Genomic DNA, 16,272 nt, shown 5'->3' on the forward strand with positions numbered 1-16,272 from the left:
AATCTTTCCAGCATCCTCGGCAAAGGGAATCGCTCAAAGGTCCAATGGATGACATGCAAACGTAAAAAACAATGTCAGCAAAGGGGCCAGTGAGCGAGCACGCCACTGACAAGTAGACCTCAGCTGTCAATCAACAAGCAATTGTGAACAGCGTTTGACTTGAATACTATTCTATATGTTTTCCACACTACAGCTGCTACCAGCAGTGGAAATGTGATGGCTTCACATCGTGGGGGGCAGATTTGTTTCAAAATTATTCCCACAAATGCACCCGTGACAATTTAGAAAAAAAGTTTAGAAAAAAACAGAAAATAATTTTGTTACATTTTTTTAACACGAAAAAAACCCAACCATGTATAGTAAGGCGTTTTTAGCCGAAAAAGACGAACATGTGTACCATGAGTGTCGAATAAATTTTACATTGTGAGCCATGTAGGGCCTCGGTAGATGTCAAATGGTAGCATACTCTGCTCTTAATAACCAAAATTATGTCTTTCTCAGTGACAGACTGAGGCTGCTGTTGTCTTCTTCTTTGACCAAAACAACGTTGTCTTTGCCTCTGATCAAAACAGTGTGTCCCCCTAGCGGATATTCCACGAATTGCACTTTATAAAAAATATTCAGTACGTGTCTTTCATGCATTTTTTTCACTTTTAAATTCTCATGCATGCCTGATCAAACCTCCTTGCGGTTCACGCAGCTGAGCGACTGCCAAACCTCGCTTCAGACACGTGAAAAAGAGAGAGGGAGAGGGAGAGGGAGAGAGAGAGAGAGAGAGAGAGAGAGAGAGAGAGAGAGAGAGAGAGAGAGAGAGAGAGAGAGAGAGAGAGAGAGAGAGAGAGAGAGAGAGAGAGAGAGAGAGAGAGAGAGAGAGAGAGAGAGAGAGAGAGAGAGAGAGAGAGAGAGAGAGAGAGAGAGAGAGAGAGAGAGAGAGAGAGAGAGAGAGAGAGAGAGAGAGAGAGAGAGAGAGAGAGAGAAAAGGAAAATGACAGAGCCGGCTCTTCGTAACGGCTTGTTCGCGAACGACACATCACTAGTTCTTTCAGAAAAGTCGCTGCAGAAAACCCGACTGGGTCATCTTTTAGTCCCTAAGTTTGTTTTTGTTTGGAGGTACTTGGAGATCTGTTTCAAGTGTTGTTGCTGAAACTTGCTCACTTGAAGCACTGTGTATGAACATAGCAATGCCGCTAAATTAGAGCTAACGATCTCATTAGCATACGAAAAGATTGCAAGAAACAAAATTGTCACACTAAGAGCTGCATTTATGCTTGTTGTTTGGCACTGGACGCTTTGTGGTGTATTTATTCACGTTTTAAATGTGTTCCAGTTTCACTCAACGTTTTCATTGAGATGATGTCACAGTTGTTCACTGCAAGCTGTCAAGACGCCCGTAATAAAGGAGCAAGACGATCAGTTTTCTGGCTCATGAAGATTGAGTTTGGCTTACTGTTGACCTGCGTGAAACACACCCAGTGTATCCAACACGTAGTGATAACAGTACACGTGGTTACTTGAAAATTGCCTGTGTCATCCAAGTTTCATGATAAATAACTGATCGCATTGGAAATCGCCGCGGTTAACCTTCTTTGCCGTGACGTGGCTGACGCGAACATCTTCAACATATTTCTTGCGAAATCTTTCATACAATCGTACATGGGAAAACGTGATCGCCTCGGGGAGGTTGCTGTGGTTTGGTCTTTATCAGGGAAGCTGACATCGGAGCACATGGCGTCTCTGTGTAATCAGGGTTCGGTTGGGAGCAGCTTCTTTGGCGGCGGATCAGAACAGATGGTGATTTGTTTTTTTCTCAACAAGCATCAGCGATATCTTTGGCATTGTGTCTTGGTGATTGTTGTTATGTTCCAGCATGACACGAGGGTGTCAACAGTAAACAAAACAAGAGCTGATAAACTAACATTGTTGTACTCCCTCACTTCTGCCAAAGCTCGTGGAGTGATGTCATGGTGAAATGTTTAGATTTTTTTTTTCAGCAATGTGAGTGTTTGGCCACGGTTGCATAATAGTCTGACCGGTTAATAACACCGTTTAGGGTCTCCGAGGACGAGACTACATCCCAGACTAACATGAATGGAAGTCAGACTGTTTTCGCTTCGCTGCGTGAAATAACACAGCTCTCTAATTATTTTTCCCAAGGGCACTTTGCTGTGCTATCCGGCGGTTAAAACGTCTCCAGCGATCTTCAGCCTCCACCTGAACGCTTACGGATTCAAGTTACAGGGGAACTATGAAGGGTGAAAACCATTATTAGCTGTAAGACCTTTTTAAGTAATGCAGAGCAACCGGTACTCAACAATGTACCATTCCAAAATATTTGCTTCATCTTTTAGCCAAACACTGCTGTATTTCTCCATCTAAATTTGAATAGAGAGGTATTACATGATATCGAGCATTATTTATGGGCTGTCATTTATACATTGCTTTTCTACCTTTGGTACACAAAGCGCTTGACACTGTTCACTCATGTACCAACTGACGCAGTGTCAGGCTCAACTGGGGGTTCAATATCTTGCTCAAGGTCGCAATGCCGCGCCTGAAGATCGACCCCGTAAACAGCAACCCAGTTGACCAAAGTGCTTATTACAAGTGAAAAAAAAACAGCACGGAACAATGAATAAAATTGGTTTGAAATCTTAAAAGCTGCAATTTTCATGAATTACGAAGTTCAATATTTTATTTAGGCGGCCTGGTAGCCCAGTGGTTAGCACGTCGGCTTCACAGTGCAGAGGTGCCGGGTTCGATTCCGGCTCCGGCCTCCCTGTGTGGAGTTTGCATGTTCTCCCCGGGCCTGCGTGGGTTTTCTCCGGGTGCTCCGGTTTCCTCCCATATTCCAAAAACATGCGTGGCAGGCTGATTGAACACTCTAAATTGTCCCTAGGTGTGAGTGTGGGCGTGGATGGTTGTTCATCTGTGTGCCCTGCGATTGGCTGGCAACCGATTCAGGGTGTCCCCCGCCTACTGCCCGGAGACAGCTGGGATGGGCTCCAGCACCCCCCGCGACCCTAGTGAGGATCAAGCGGCTCGGAAGATGAATGAATGAATATTTTATTTAAATGTAGATATATATATTTTTTCCCCTGAGGTTTGGGGTACTAAATTCGAGATTTTGTGCGACCAAATTCCCCCAAAACGTCTTCAAATTTGCTGGGTTGGCATGACTGATGTTAATTTAAGTGCGCTTCCGTCGGTCTACCGTCACGGTAGAGGCATGTAATAGAAAACGCTCTCAGTCCGCCAGAATGTCCAGAAAGGTCTTGCCGTCACGATTGCGGTAAGTGGATAGTTTTCACGTGTGAAAATAAGTGTGAATATTTGTGTAGCTGTGTACACAGTCGGGTCACCTGATTTCTGCGAGGCTCTTATGCAACTGGTGGAGATCAGGCGAGTCAGACTCCTGCTGTGCTTCCTCCTCACAGGGAAAAATGCTCTCCTAATGAATATAAATAAAAGAGGAACCGAGAAGCATTGGCGAGTGGACGCGGCTACTGTGACATCACTGATTCATTTGTGCGGTTTGGGCGTCGTGGCAGAATTTTCAAGTGGAGGAGGCCGTATTTCAACCAGTCGGCGGAGGTCGAGACCAACGAGGGATGGCCGAGTTCTATACGGTAAGTACGGCTTGTTCTCATCCGAGGCTTTCGATGGGAAATCCAGGTCCAGAAACCAAAAGTAAAAACCCCGCCGCAGTTTGGCTTAAGGCAAAGGTGTTTCTACTGTAAATAAGCTTCTTTAGCTTTGTGGCACGGTTTTTACTTTCGGGACCTGGATTTCCCCATCTCTGGTTCCGGGGTAAACTGACTTTGAGAGGCGGGTCACGTCCCGGACTGGTTGCAGAGCCCAGACAAACATCCATTCACGCTCGCATGAACATCATGAGCATCGTGTGTTTCTGTTGTCTTTGTTTTGTGTCGCTTTTCATGACTTGATTGTGATATTTTTTGTCTTCTTCATCTTTTATGTTTGTGGGTGGATTAAATCTCCACCATGCTCCCTTCCGCCACCTACTGCACAGGAAAGGCCTTTGTAGTTTTCATATAATGTTTCCTTTGCGGCCTTTTGCATGCTGGCATCTTTACCAAGTGAAAGGGTGTTTTCAAAGTCTGTAGAGGTTGTGTCCAAAAAAATGAATTGTCCTAAAACCCAAACCAGGTGAGTAACAGCTTTTTTCTGAATAAGGGTGAATAAAATCTGCCCCGTTGTATCCATCGCTATCCAACAAATTACACAAGCATAATCGATGCCCTCTTCCAAGTCCCACAAGCACTTTCACTGTCCTCTGCCTGCTTCAGCCAATGCAATTTTCCTCCAGTGACAAAACATAACTACACTTTTTCGGGAACATTTACACTGAATATTTCATTAAACACATCTGTGACCATTTGTCGGGAAATTATTTAGTCATTCACTTTTCATAAATCATAGTCCAAGAACCATAACAGACAAAAATTCAGTGGCGCGCACATGATGTGATCAAGGTCTGTAATTATCAAAGTGGCCAGCAGGTGGTTTTGTGTGCACGTAAAGTTTCAACAGATGAACCCTTTCTCGGGGCAACTGGCTCAAGTGGTGTGATGGCTCACAAGTGGGCCAGTACTCTTACCAGTGGCCTGGCTTCATTCATCTCATACAAAGTATTTAAAAAAAAATAAAGAAACCAAAGTTTTCCATTTCACAGATTCCCTCCAGGATTACAAAGTGAAAAGGGATGGGAAGAATTCCATTTTAGCACTTCTCTAAAGAAAACTGACTGCCGCACGGAGCCACTTTCTTGGTTTGATTTGGATAGTTGTTGCACACTTTTCCAATTCAAATTTCCAATTGTTTTCAGTCGTATATTTGATTTGGAACGATACGGCGCAGCCTCACTCGGTTGAGATGTGACCTCAAACGCCTCAGGGAGCCTGAAGTGAAAGCTCTTCCATTTGTCATTCATTTGTTTGGATGTCATTTCAAACTGTGTGATGTTTCATTTGGAGCCAAAGGGTGACGCTCAGCAGTCACACGAAACATCCGCAGAATGTGCTGTCCTGGGAGGTTAACGTAGCACGTCTGTGGGAATCCAGGAAGACATCTGTCCGAGCAGAACATCAAGAGTTTGCTAAGGTGTAAAGTTTTTCGAAGAGTGATGTGCTGACCAGTGCAGAGTCGGAAAACTAAAAATGTTAATTGGTCCTTCTTTAGAAATGCTTAGAGAAACGTTAACACTGCCTCTCTAGAAAAGTGATCTGGAATAGGCTGCGAGTCACTCGAATGAGAGAAGAAATGCTGTAGAATATGGAAGGATTACTATACAGTTATGTTTTGTTCTCATCAATAAAATTTTCCAGATTTTTGTGTTGCCTTTGTGTTACCCTCACCCAGCACCCAACCCTAACCCCAACCCAAACCCTAGTCCAAACCTAACCCCAAGTCGAACCCATAAACTAGCCCTAACCCAAATCCCAGTCCAGCCCTAACACCCTAACCCCTACCCCAACACTAACCCTAACGAACCCTATCCCAAAGCTAACCCCTAGCCCAGGCAAATAAATTATACCAATACATTTACGGTAGACACCTGAAACCAGTAGAATGGTAATTAATGCCATACTTGCATGCCCACAACAGGCCCATAAAAATAAGCCATTTTAAGTAGCGTGGTACAAATGGAAATATACAATTGCTATGATTCTTCAGCACAACACTTGTGCTCAGTCATCCACATGATTACTGGCAGTCGACTTATTTTTACACTTGAAAATTTGAGAATAAGGTGCACAACCCCCCCCCCCTTCCCCCTCCCAAAAAAAAAAACAAAAAAACGCTCACCGACACATTTCCAATGGAGTAAATATCACTGGAGAAAATATCAAGATGTTCATTGGTTTCACATCATCTGTTCAGCAGTCTTTTTACACTTGTGTGACATTTAAAAAATAATAATTTAACCTTGGAATGTGTGGGGGCGGCTTTGCACTGCAAATCGCTTTTGCAGCTCAGTTTGAATTTGCTGAGTCAAAGATCAAGTTCTTTTGCATTCCGGAGAGTTCTGAAGCTTATCGGAGCAATGCGACCATCACTGTGCATTTCTGCGTGTGTGTGTGTGTGTGTGTGTGTGTGTGTGTGTGTGTGAGTACGTGCACATGCGCGCACTTCTGGTCCTTGACGTGATTGAGAGGCGCCCGTCTGGACGTGATTAAGCGGACCAAAGTACTGAAGACATGCAGGTCTAATTGTAAGCGGCTGAGCGCCCGGTTGCAGAGGACGCACTGGAAAAAAAAAATGGAATGCACCTTTCAAATGCCATAAACTGGCTTTTGTCCATCAGACGCCTTTCTAATTTTCCACAACATTCCATAATCCACATGCACACACACACACACAAGTACCCGTACTTGGATATGTATTCTTAAAAGATGCAAACAGCCTTTGCTACATGCGAGCTTTGATGCATCGTGTTCGCACAAGCCTTGATTGTTTATTGTCATTTGACAGGTAAATGTGTAAACCGCGGCCTCCTGATTACATTGACTTTGTTTGGGCAAAAGACCATCTGGTTCCCATATGACTGTCAGGAGCAATTTACTGCTGGCCACCAGCCAGATCATATCAGCAAGGAAGCAGAAGGGCCCGCTCATTAATAGTAAGATTCGGGGTTAGGGTTTGGGTTTGGGTTAGGGTTAGGGTTCGTGTTGGGATTGGGTTAGGGGTTAGGATTAGGGTTCGGTTCAGAGTTTGGATTGGGGTTAGGGTTGGGTTCGGGATTAGGTTTGGGATTATGGTTGAGGTTGGGATTGGGGTTAGGGTTAGTGTCGGGGTTAGGGTTGGATTCGGGGGTAGGTTTGGGATTAGGGTTAAGGTTAGGTTAGGGTTCGGGTTGGGGTTAGGGTTGAGGTTTGGTTTGGGTTTGGAGTTAGGGTTGGGGTGAGGCTTGGGTTCTGGGTTCGGGTTTGGGTTGGGTGAGGGCTCATCTTAAGTTTGGGTTCTGGGTTAGGGTTCATGTTAGGGTTAGGGTAAGGAGTTAGGGTTGGGGTTGGGCTCTTGGTTAGGGTTGGGGTTGGATGAGGGTTCATGTTGTGGTTGAGTTAGGGTTAGGAGGGTTGGGTCAGGGTTGAGGTTCGGGTCGGGGTTGTGTTAGGGTTGGAGTTGGGTTGGGGTTGGGTTAGAGTTGTGGTTAGGGTTGGGTTTGGTGTTGGTGCTGGTATTGGGATTAGGGTTGGGTTAGGGTTCGTGATGGGGTTTGGGTTGGGCTAGGGTTTTGGTTTGGGGTTGGGGTTAGGGGTTAGGATTAGGGTTCGGTTCAGAGTTTGGATTGGGGTTAGGGTTGAGTTCGGGATTAGGTTTGGGGTTATGGTTGATGTTGGGTTTGGGGTTAGTGTTGGGGTTAGGGTTGGATTCGGGGGTAGGTTTGGGATAGGGGTTAGGGTTAGGTTAGGGTTCGGGTGGGGTTCAGGTTAGGGTTGGGGTTAGGGTTGAGGTTGGGTTTGGAGTTAGGGTTTGGGTGAGGCTTGGGTTCTGGGTTAGCCTTGGGTTCTGGGTTCGGGTTTGGTTTGGGTGAGGGTTCATGTTAAGGTTGGGTTCTGAGTTAGGGTTAGGAGGGTCGGGTCAGGGTTGAGGTTCGGGTCGGGGTTGTGTTAGGGTTGGAGTTGGGTTGGGGTTGGGTTAGAGTTGTGGTTAGGGTTGGGTTTGGTGTTGGTGTTGGTGCTGGTGTTGGGATTAGGGTTGGGTTAGGGTTCGTGATGGGGTTTGGGTTGGGCTAGGGTTTTGGTTTGGGGTTGGGGTTAGGGGTTAGGATTAGGGTTCGGTTCAGAGTTTGGATTGGGGTTAGGGTTGAGTTCGGGATTAGGTTTGGGGTTATGGTTGATGTTGGGTTTGGGGTTAGTGTTGGGGTTCGGGTTGGATTCGGGGGTAGGTTTGGGATAGGGGTTAGGGTTAGGTTAGGGTTCGGGTGGGGTTCAGGTTAGGGTTGGGGTTAGGGTTGAGGTTGGGTTTGGAGTTAGGGTTTGGGTGAGGCTTGGGTTCTGGGTTAACCTTGGGTTCTGGGTTCGGGTTTGGTTTGGGTGAGGGTTCATGTTAAGGTTGGGTTCTGGGTTAGGGTTCATGTTAGGGTAAGGGTAAGGGGTTAGGGTTGGGTTTGGGTTCTTGGTTAGGGTTGGTTGAGGGTTCATGTTGTGGTTGGGTTATGAGGGTTGGGTCAGGGTTGGGGTTCGGGTCAGGGTTGTGTTAGGGTTGGAGTTGGGTTGGGGTTGGGTTAGAGTTGTGTTTAGGGTTGGGTTTAGTGTTGGTGCTGTTGTTGGGATTAGGGTTGGGTTAGGGTTCGTGATGGGGTTTGGGTTGGGCTAGGGTTTTGGTTTGGGGTTAGGGGTTAGACTTAGGGGTTAATGTTTCGGGTCGGATTTGGTTTGGTAAACAAACGAAGTAGGCAAACTCACAAAAGCATTTTTGTTCCAAATGCCGTCATCGTTGCAGAGGATCACCATCTTCGTGGATTTTCTTTTTTTTAAATTTTACACGTTTCTTTGCTTTTTGCTTCATTACAGGCGCTAGAATATTTGACGTACTGTGCGTGTTGAGATACACGTGAGTAAGCATCCTTTCTCCCCTTTTTCAACCGCAGCAAACTGATCTATTTTTTTCTTTTTTTTTCATTTTGTATGAAAGCGGGAGGAAAATGCCTCTCTTAAGCTTGGGCGAACAATCGCCGAAGAGGTGCTTAGAGTTCAGGCCGACCTTCTGGCAAAAGCCTCAAGCAGGTATTACCTGAGGCTTTTTCACTGGAAACTATTTTAATGGGAAACACAGAAACACAAGAGAGGAGGAATCATAAAAACAAACAAAAAAAAAGCTTCCCGCTTCTCCAGCACTAATTTGATACCGGCCCCGTCTCCGTCAGGACATTTTCCTGAAGGGAATGTCGGGTTTCTAACACCTGCAGCACATTTCTCCACATCGAGCAGGCGGGGATTAACTTTCACGTAACGCAGCAGTCAAATCTCCTATTGCTTGAATTATGTCATCATTTGCATCAAATTAAACATAATCAAGGCCTAACATGCTCGTTTACAGCCCTGGCCTCGCTCGCTGCCATGCAGAATACCTCACATATGCTGCGTAGACGGAAAACAAGTTGTATTGCGACAAAAAGAAAGTCCTAATGTTTCAAGTGTTTGTCCAAGAAATGAGTCACACATTTGCGAGAATAAATTGTGATATTCACAAGCGAATTGAAATTTCCACACAGAGGAACAGTGTGAAAGTAGAACTTAAATCTCATAGAAGGTCACGATTTTTTTGTTTGTTTGTCTGGACTTTTTTTTCGCACGAAACTTTACCGTAAAATGGTTGTGTCGTTTCAATCTTTTCTTTTTGATTCTACAACTTTCGTTGTACATAAAATGTCTGATAACCGGAGTTTCTTTCCCATCCGCAAATAATGTTATCTAGTCAATTGCAGATTTTTCCTTGTCATAAAATTTGTCGTTATTTTTAACAATATTCCTGTATAATTTCCTCTTCATTTGATATCTTTTCTCTAAAAGATTTTTAATTGTACTTCTACGCAAGAGAATGACTTTATTCAAATAAAATTGCTATATTTCTTTCTTAATTGCATCACTTTATCTTCATGCAATTTTTTGCGATTCAATGATTTTATTCTTGAGAGTTTTTGCCTTAAAACCCACCCCCAGTGCAGCCTTAGTAGTCCTTTGTGTCTGCTTTTATTTTATTTTTTAGCTCTGTTGCATAACTTTCGATAAAGTGTGTCAATGACATCCTGTAAATGTGTAATTACGCAGCGGTTGATTATTTTCCATCTCACCTAGTGAGCTGACTGTCCTAAATGTGTCCACATCTCTCTCATCCTCCAACGTTCTGTCTCCGTCAAAGCCTTCCCGTTTATTTATGTTAATCAACCAGAGGAATCGGACGTAGACCAGACTCTTTCAGATTTTTTTTTTTTTTGGTTCAATCACATTACAAAACCAAGAAAACAAACTCACTACAATCAGATGACACGTCTTGATATTTTGTCTCAATCGACTTGATTTTTGCACTGGGCCTGATAGTGTTTCTTTGTTTTCGTTGTATACTGACGACATTCGGGTTTCAGGTCAAAAGAAAAACGTTCATTGGTCTAACTTTTATTTCATGGTATTTACATCCACATGTGCTCAGTAACTCAGGACAGCTACCCGCTTTTCAAGTATGCAACAGTATTGGCATGGACATTATTAAATAAACGTGAAGTGAATAAGATTGAATATTCTGTGCTACCGCTATTTTTATTTTTATTCTTTGTGACAAGGGTCACTTTGGCCTGGGAGTCAAATTCAGCATTCACTTCAATGATATCTGGCGCCATCTAGCGTCGGGAATGGATATAATGTCTAGACCCCGAATATAAGACGACCCCCTTATCTTATTTCAATGCAAAAAACACCGTCTTATATTCGGGCCAATACGGTATTCTTCATTTGAAATGCTTTTCCAGGCCTTTACTGGGGCCTCCCCTTCAGTTCTTGTTTGTTTCTGGGTGTTTTATGTCTTTCAGTCTCTTCTTCAGGAGGTAAAAATGTCCAGTGACTGACTTGGCCAGAGTAAGACCTTCCACCCCCCCCCCCCCCGATTAAATCCTTTGTTGTTTGACAAACTACGTCATGTGTTCTCTCGAGCGTGCGACAACAACTTGGGAGCGTGGCACAATGAGAAGGGGAGATACGAAGTGTGTGGCGGTGTGGTCACTGTTTAGAAAAAAAAACGTAAATGGTTTATGCGCTGAGAGGCTGCTGCGTTTTCTCTCCACGATGTCTCCTATCTCACCCGCACTCTGCGACTTTACGAATAGTATGCGAGCACCACCCCCCGCCCGGCCAACTTTCCGCTAGTAAACCTTTCTACGTTGAAAAGCGTCTTCAATCTGAAGCAAACACATGATAAGTCATTTTCAGGGTGTCGCCAGCTGAGAATGACATCTGCGATGCGAATTGAGCTCGTATCGTAAAGACGGTCATCTGCATTTCCAATTTGGATGCTAAACGGGGTGGTGGAATCCTGGAAATCCAGGAAGAATGCAGTTGATACTGTAACACAAATTGGCTGACTGTTTAATAATACACCTCATTGAATTGTACTTTTTTTTGTGTTTAAATCAAAATCCTTTCCACCTTGGCACAGCGCACGAAAACCATTCTGCGATTGCTTGAGCAGCCTGCATACTTTATGAACCGGATATCAGTTAGCCTAGCTTGGGAGGACTACAACAAAAGTGAACGTGAACAAAGGACCCCGCCTTGAGAGCGCACAACTGGAATTCAAACAGTCCGTAGCATTTCGCAGGCACGTTTCATAAGTTTTTTTTTTTTTTTTTTTGTCGCGGGGGCAACAGCTTTAGCAGGGAAGCCCAGACTTCCCTCTCCCTAGCTACTTCTTCCAGCTCTCCCCGGGGGATTCCGAGGCGTTCCCAAGCCAGCTGGGTGACGTAGTCTCTCCAGCGTGTCCTGGGTCTTCCTCGGGGTCTCCTCCCGGTGGGACATGCCCGGAACACCTCACCAGGGAGGCGCTCAGGAGGCATCCGAATCAGATGCCCAAGCCACCTCATCTGGCTCCTCTCGATGTGGAGGAGAAGCGGCTCGACTCTGAGCCCCCCCCCGGATGACCGAGCTCCTCACCTTATCTCTAAGGGAGAGCCCGGACACCCTGCGGAGAAAACTCATTTCGGCCGCTTGTATCCGGGATCTCGTTCTTTCGGTCACGACCCATAGCTCGTGGCTATAGATGAGGGTTGGGACGTAGATCGACCGGTAAATTGAGAGCTTCGCCCTTTGGCTCAGCTCCTTCTTTACTGCTAAAGCTGTTGCCCCCGCGACCCGGCCCCGGATAAGCGGTAGATGATGGATGGATGGATGGATGGATGGATGGATGGATGGATGGATGGTTTCATAAGTATACGCGAGTCACATTTCCTCTTCATTGGACTTCCTCTTCATTGCCTTTCAAAAGACATTTTAAGATACAGAAGGAAAAAAAATGCTAATCGCAGCTTCAAGTTTCCTGAACGTAACATACTTATAGCTGCTCTGCCATTGGCTATTACCGAGATTCATTCTGGCATCCCATTGGACTAAGAGGGACTTCTACTGTATCTTTGCATCTGCCGTTTTGATGCATTTTTATGCTTTAGGAAACTTTTTTGTTTGGGGCTGGGGGGTTGGAACGAATTAGGGCGTTTACATGGAAAACGCGTCTCTACTTACAAAATGTTCGAGTTAAGAAATTTCTTCCAGAACACATTAATTTCGTAAATAGAGGGACCGCTGTACTGCAACTTCAGTAAAATGTCAAGATCCTGCATAAATTTACCACTGATTGTCATTTTAGCCATTTTTACACTTTCTTAGATTTTCGGACACGCTCATATTCACTCTGTTAATGAGTCGGAACGAAATCGACACCGCCTGTATATGAGGGAACACCCTTATTGACAATGACAAATGCGTTGGGACAAATCTCCCCTTGCGAGACGCCACATATCCTCTGCAGTTATGTAATGACATGGAGCGTTCCAAAACGGCATCATTAGGCATAAACAGCAGATTTGTGAATGCGAGCAGCATTGCATTAAATTTGCGTGTAAAAAGCACTTTTTTTTCTTCTTTTTTTTTTGCGGGAGTAGCCGCCAGCGGATTTGCCTTGTATCCTATCTACTGTCAGCTGTGATCTTCCTCCTTGTAATGTTGGCTATCCATCATTCACAGGGGAAGATATATAAGCCCACACGAGTGCTAGCGAAAGGCGCGCACAAATGAAAACCACATTGAAATTCAACTGCTGTGTAATCCCCGCATGCCTTTTTTTCCCAGGTAATAAACATTTGGATTTGTTTGCAAGGAAATTATGGTTTTGACATCAAGGTTTGGAGGGGAATGAAAAAAAAAAAAGATTCCATGCATGAACATGTTGTTCACCGTAAGTCTTGAGTGGCGCTTGCTGGCTGATGTTTGAGTGGTTGAGCAGCAACCGCAACAAGTGTTCAAGTCATCAACGTTGACGTCATCGGTGAGGAGAAAGAGTCCAGGTACCGCCTTGATGTTCCATCATCAACTCGCACAAAAAACCTGGATACCGCAAGGAAACATGTCGTCATATTGTAATGCAAACATAAAGCACCCTAATCATAACTGCAGACGAGTGCTGTGGGTTCGGACAGAGCTGGATTGGGACCGTGACTTATGAGTTTCATTTATTCCGTGATCCAGCTGACAACTCATTTTACTCGTTCGTACATGTCACATTTCAGGTCTTCAGTCCAAAAAAAAAAAAAAAAGAAAGAAAAAAGCTTGATTTTGTTGTATTTGGAGGTGTGCTGGTAAACAGGCAGCACAATAGCCCCGCAGGCCCCGGAGCTCGACACCCCTTCGCGATCGACTTGGAACCAGGCCGCGAGCTACCGGTCGATCGCTATCGACGTATTGGGCACCGGTGCAGCTGAGTATGTGGCGCATTTAAAAAATAAAATAAAATACAGAGGTGATGATGTCATGTTGAGGATGGGTCGGGCAGTGGAATGGAGCAGCTGGACGAGTGAACAACACGGTTGTGATGAAACACGGTCACTCGACAGGGTTTGGGTGAAATCTTATGGAAAAAAAATGTCGGAAAAAAATAAAAATTGCAACTAGGCGGGATTTTCAGAGAATAGCCTAAGGATCGGTTTACACATCGACAAAAAACGCGAATACAGGTGAATTTGTGAAGAGTGAACCGGGAGGGATTTTTTGCAATCTATAAAATAGGGAAGAAGTCAAAATTTTGCGTCTGCCAAGTCTTTAAAACCAAACGATTAAACTTTGCACTGAACAATATCCTCTGGTCCCAAAACACAAATGATGGGAACACTTGGCAGTGATCTTCGAACCACATGCACGCACACCAACCACTGTTTAGTTTAAGAATCAGTGGAGTCATATTTTCCACTTGCTACTGAATGCAGATATCTGTCATTTGACATGCCACAAATAGGCCTGGAAAAAAAAAAAAGTACAGCAAATCCATCAAATGAAACAATCGGCGCGGAGGTTATCGATTCGAAATTTGGTTTTTGAATGCCTGCGACGTTTCACTGCGTCAACCTGGAACGCAGCAACGCAATACGGTGCTTAGTTCAAGGCATCCGTGAGTGGAAAAATCATCTCAATTATCTGTTTTTTTTTTTTTTTTCCATACTCTGCACCAGAAGCAGCTCAAGTTGAGAGAAAAACGTCAAGCTTAAAAGCTGAGCTGTGAAGACCTTTTCGCTCTTGGCCCACAAGCAAACCTTTCCAAAGTCACGAGCTTCGCGTCTGAACATGGCAAAGTCACACTGGGAGGGATTTTGAGCGAGTGCTTTTCCATTCAACGCTTCTTCTGGGAGTTTGGTGGCCGGATGCAAGGGGACAAAAAAAATCCTGGAGGTTTTCTTCATTGAATCTGTTCCATTTTACGGAAACTGGCGCAAACTGACACTTTTTTTTTTTTTTTTTTAACGAGACCTTGTCAAGTTTTTTTTTCTTTTGTCTCTCCGTGACACAGATTTTTGCTTGCGTGGCGGGCGGCGTTGTTGGCGGGTGACGCTGCTGATGTGCTGAAAATCACTAAAAGGATGATGACAAAAGCAGAGCGATGGCCTATTGTCCTCCGTGCCATATACAGAGGCTGAGAAAGACACTTTAAAGACCCCACTCCCCCTTGACCCCCAGACACTTCAGTAGGTGCACCCGCGACGCTTCAGTTCAGTAAAAAGTTGCCAAATAGCTCAATATTTACAATCATAAAGCTCCATTTTTGATTGATACTCTTCAAATTGATTAATTGCAACCACTTTTGGGTGTAACCACGCCTCTCAAATAACGTAAAGCTGGGATAAGCTCCTATGAAGCATTGGAGGTGGCTCCAACCACAATTAAACTAAATAGAGGCGCAAACAATAATTAACCCTTTCGGGGACGGCGGTTACGACAGTGGACAGCTTATCATGTTATCGGGTTACAGGGTGCGTGAAAGCATTGATGAAGCGACAATCGAACCAATTCATATTTCTTTTGAAAATTGACGAATCGTCTCAAGGCCTTGCATCATTTAAAATTCCAAACGTTTGAAAAGTCAGCCTCTTGACAGTAAATATTATAGAATCAGTGTGTTGCTTTTACTTTGGAAAACCACGATGGACCTATCATTATCTAACATGTTACAGACCAAGACGGCCCCAGAATCAATGAATTTACATCTGTGCATTTTCTGCACTGTCAATTTGAAAGAATGTCTTGTTTTCTTTTTGTCGAATCAGATTCATTCATTGACATCTTAATTGACAGACTAATCGATTATCCAAATAACCATTAGCTGCAGAATTACACTCAAATAAGAATAATTTATATCATTCATTCATCTTCCTAACCGCTTGATCCTCACTAGGGTCGCGGAGGGTGCTGGAGCCCATCCCAGCCGTCTCCGGGCAGTAGGCGGGGGACACCCTGAATTGGTTGCCAGCCAATCGCAGGGCACACAGAGACGAACAACCATCCACGCTCACACTCGCACCTAGGGACAATTTAGAGTGTTCAATCAGCCTGCCATGCATATTTTTGGAATGTGGGAGGAAACCGGAGCACCCGGAGAAAACCCACGCAGGCCCGGGGAGAACATGCAAACTCCACACAGGGAGGCCGGAGCTGGAATCGAACCCGGTACCTCTGCACTGTGAAGCCGACGTGCTAACCACTGGACTACCGGGCCGCCCCTAATTTATATCATATACAGTAAATTTTATATGTATTTTCTAATCACAAGAAATGAATGAATGAAACCTTTTATTTTGGGACACGAGCAACAACACAATATCCAAATCAAATACTGTATACCAATTACAGACTCACGATTTGGGGAGTGTGGAAGAGGCAGTCCAACAGGCGGGATGGAGAGGGCGGGGGGGTGGGGGGGGAAGTTATCTTATCAGACGTGATCTGTTAACAGATAAGCGCAAGCCGAAATGAGAAGAAAGGTGATCTGTGTTGTTCTGAGACAAAATTAGAGAAGTTTGGGCTCGCAGAGGAAGGACGGAAGACATATTGCGCAAAGGACGCTGAAAATGGAGCCGTCAGGTCGGAGGAATAGGGGAGGACATTTGTGGATGAGATGAGGGAAGACTTGGAGACAGCTTGAGTTAGAGCAGAAGATGCAGAGGACAGCGAGGGGGGGGGGGGGCAGATGGATTAGGATGATTCAGTGTGGCAACCCATG

This window comes from Hippocampus zosterae, chromosome 12 (assembly GCF_025434085.1).
Source record: "Hippocampus zosterae strain Florida chromosome 12, ASM2543408v3, whole genome shotgun sequence".
Taxonomy (NCBI): Eukaryota; Metazoa; Chordata; class Actinopteri; order Syngnathiformes; family Syngnathidae; genus Hippocampus; species Hippocampus zosterae.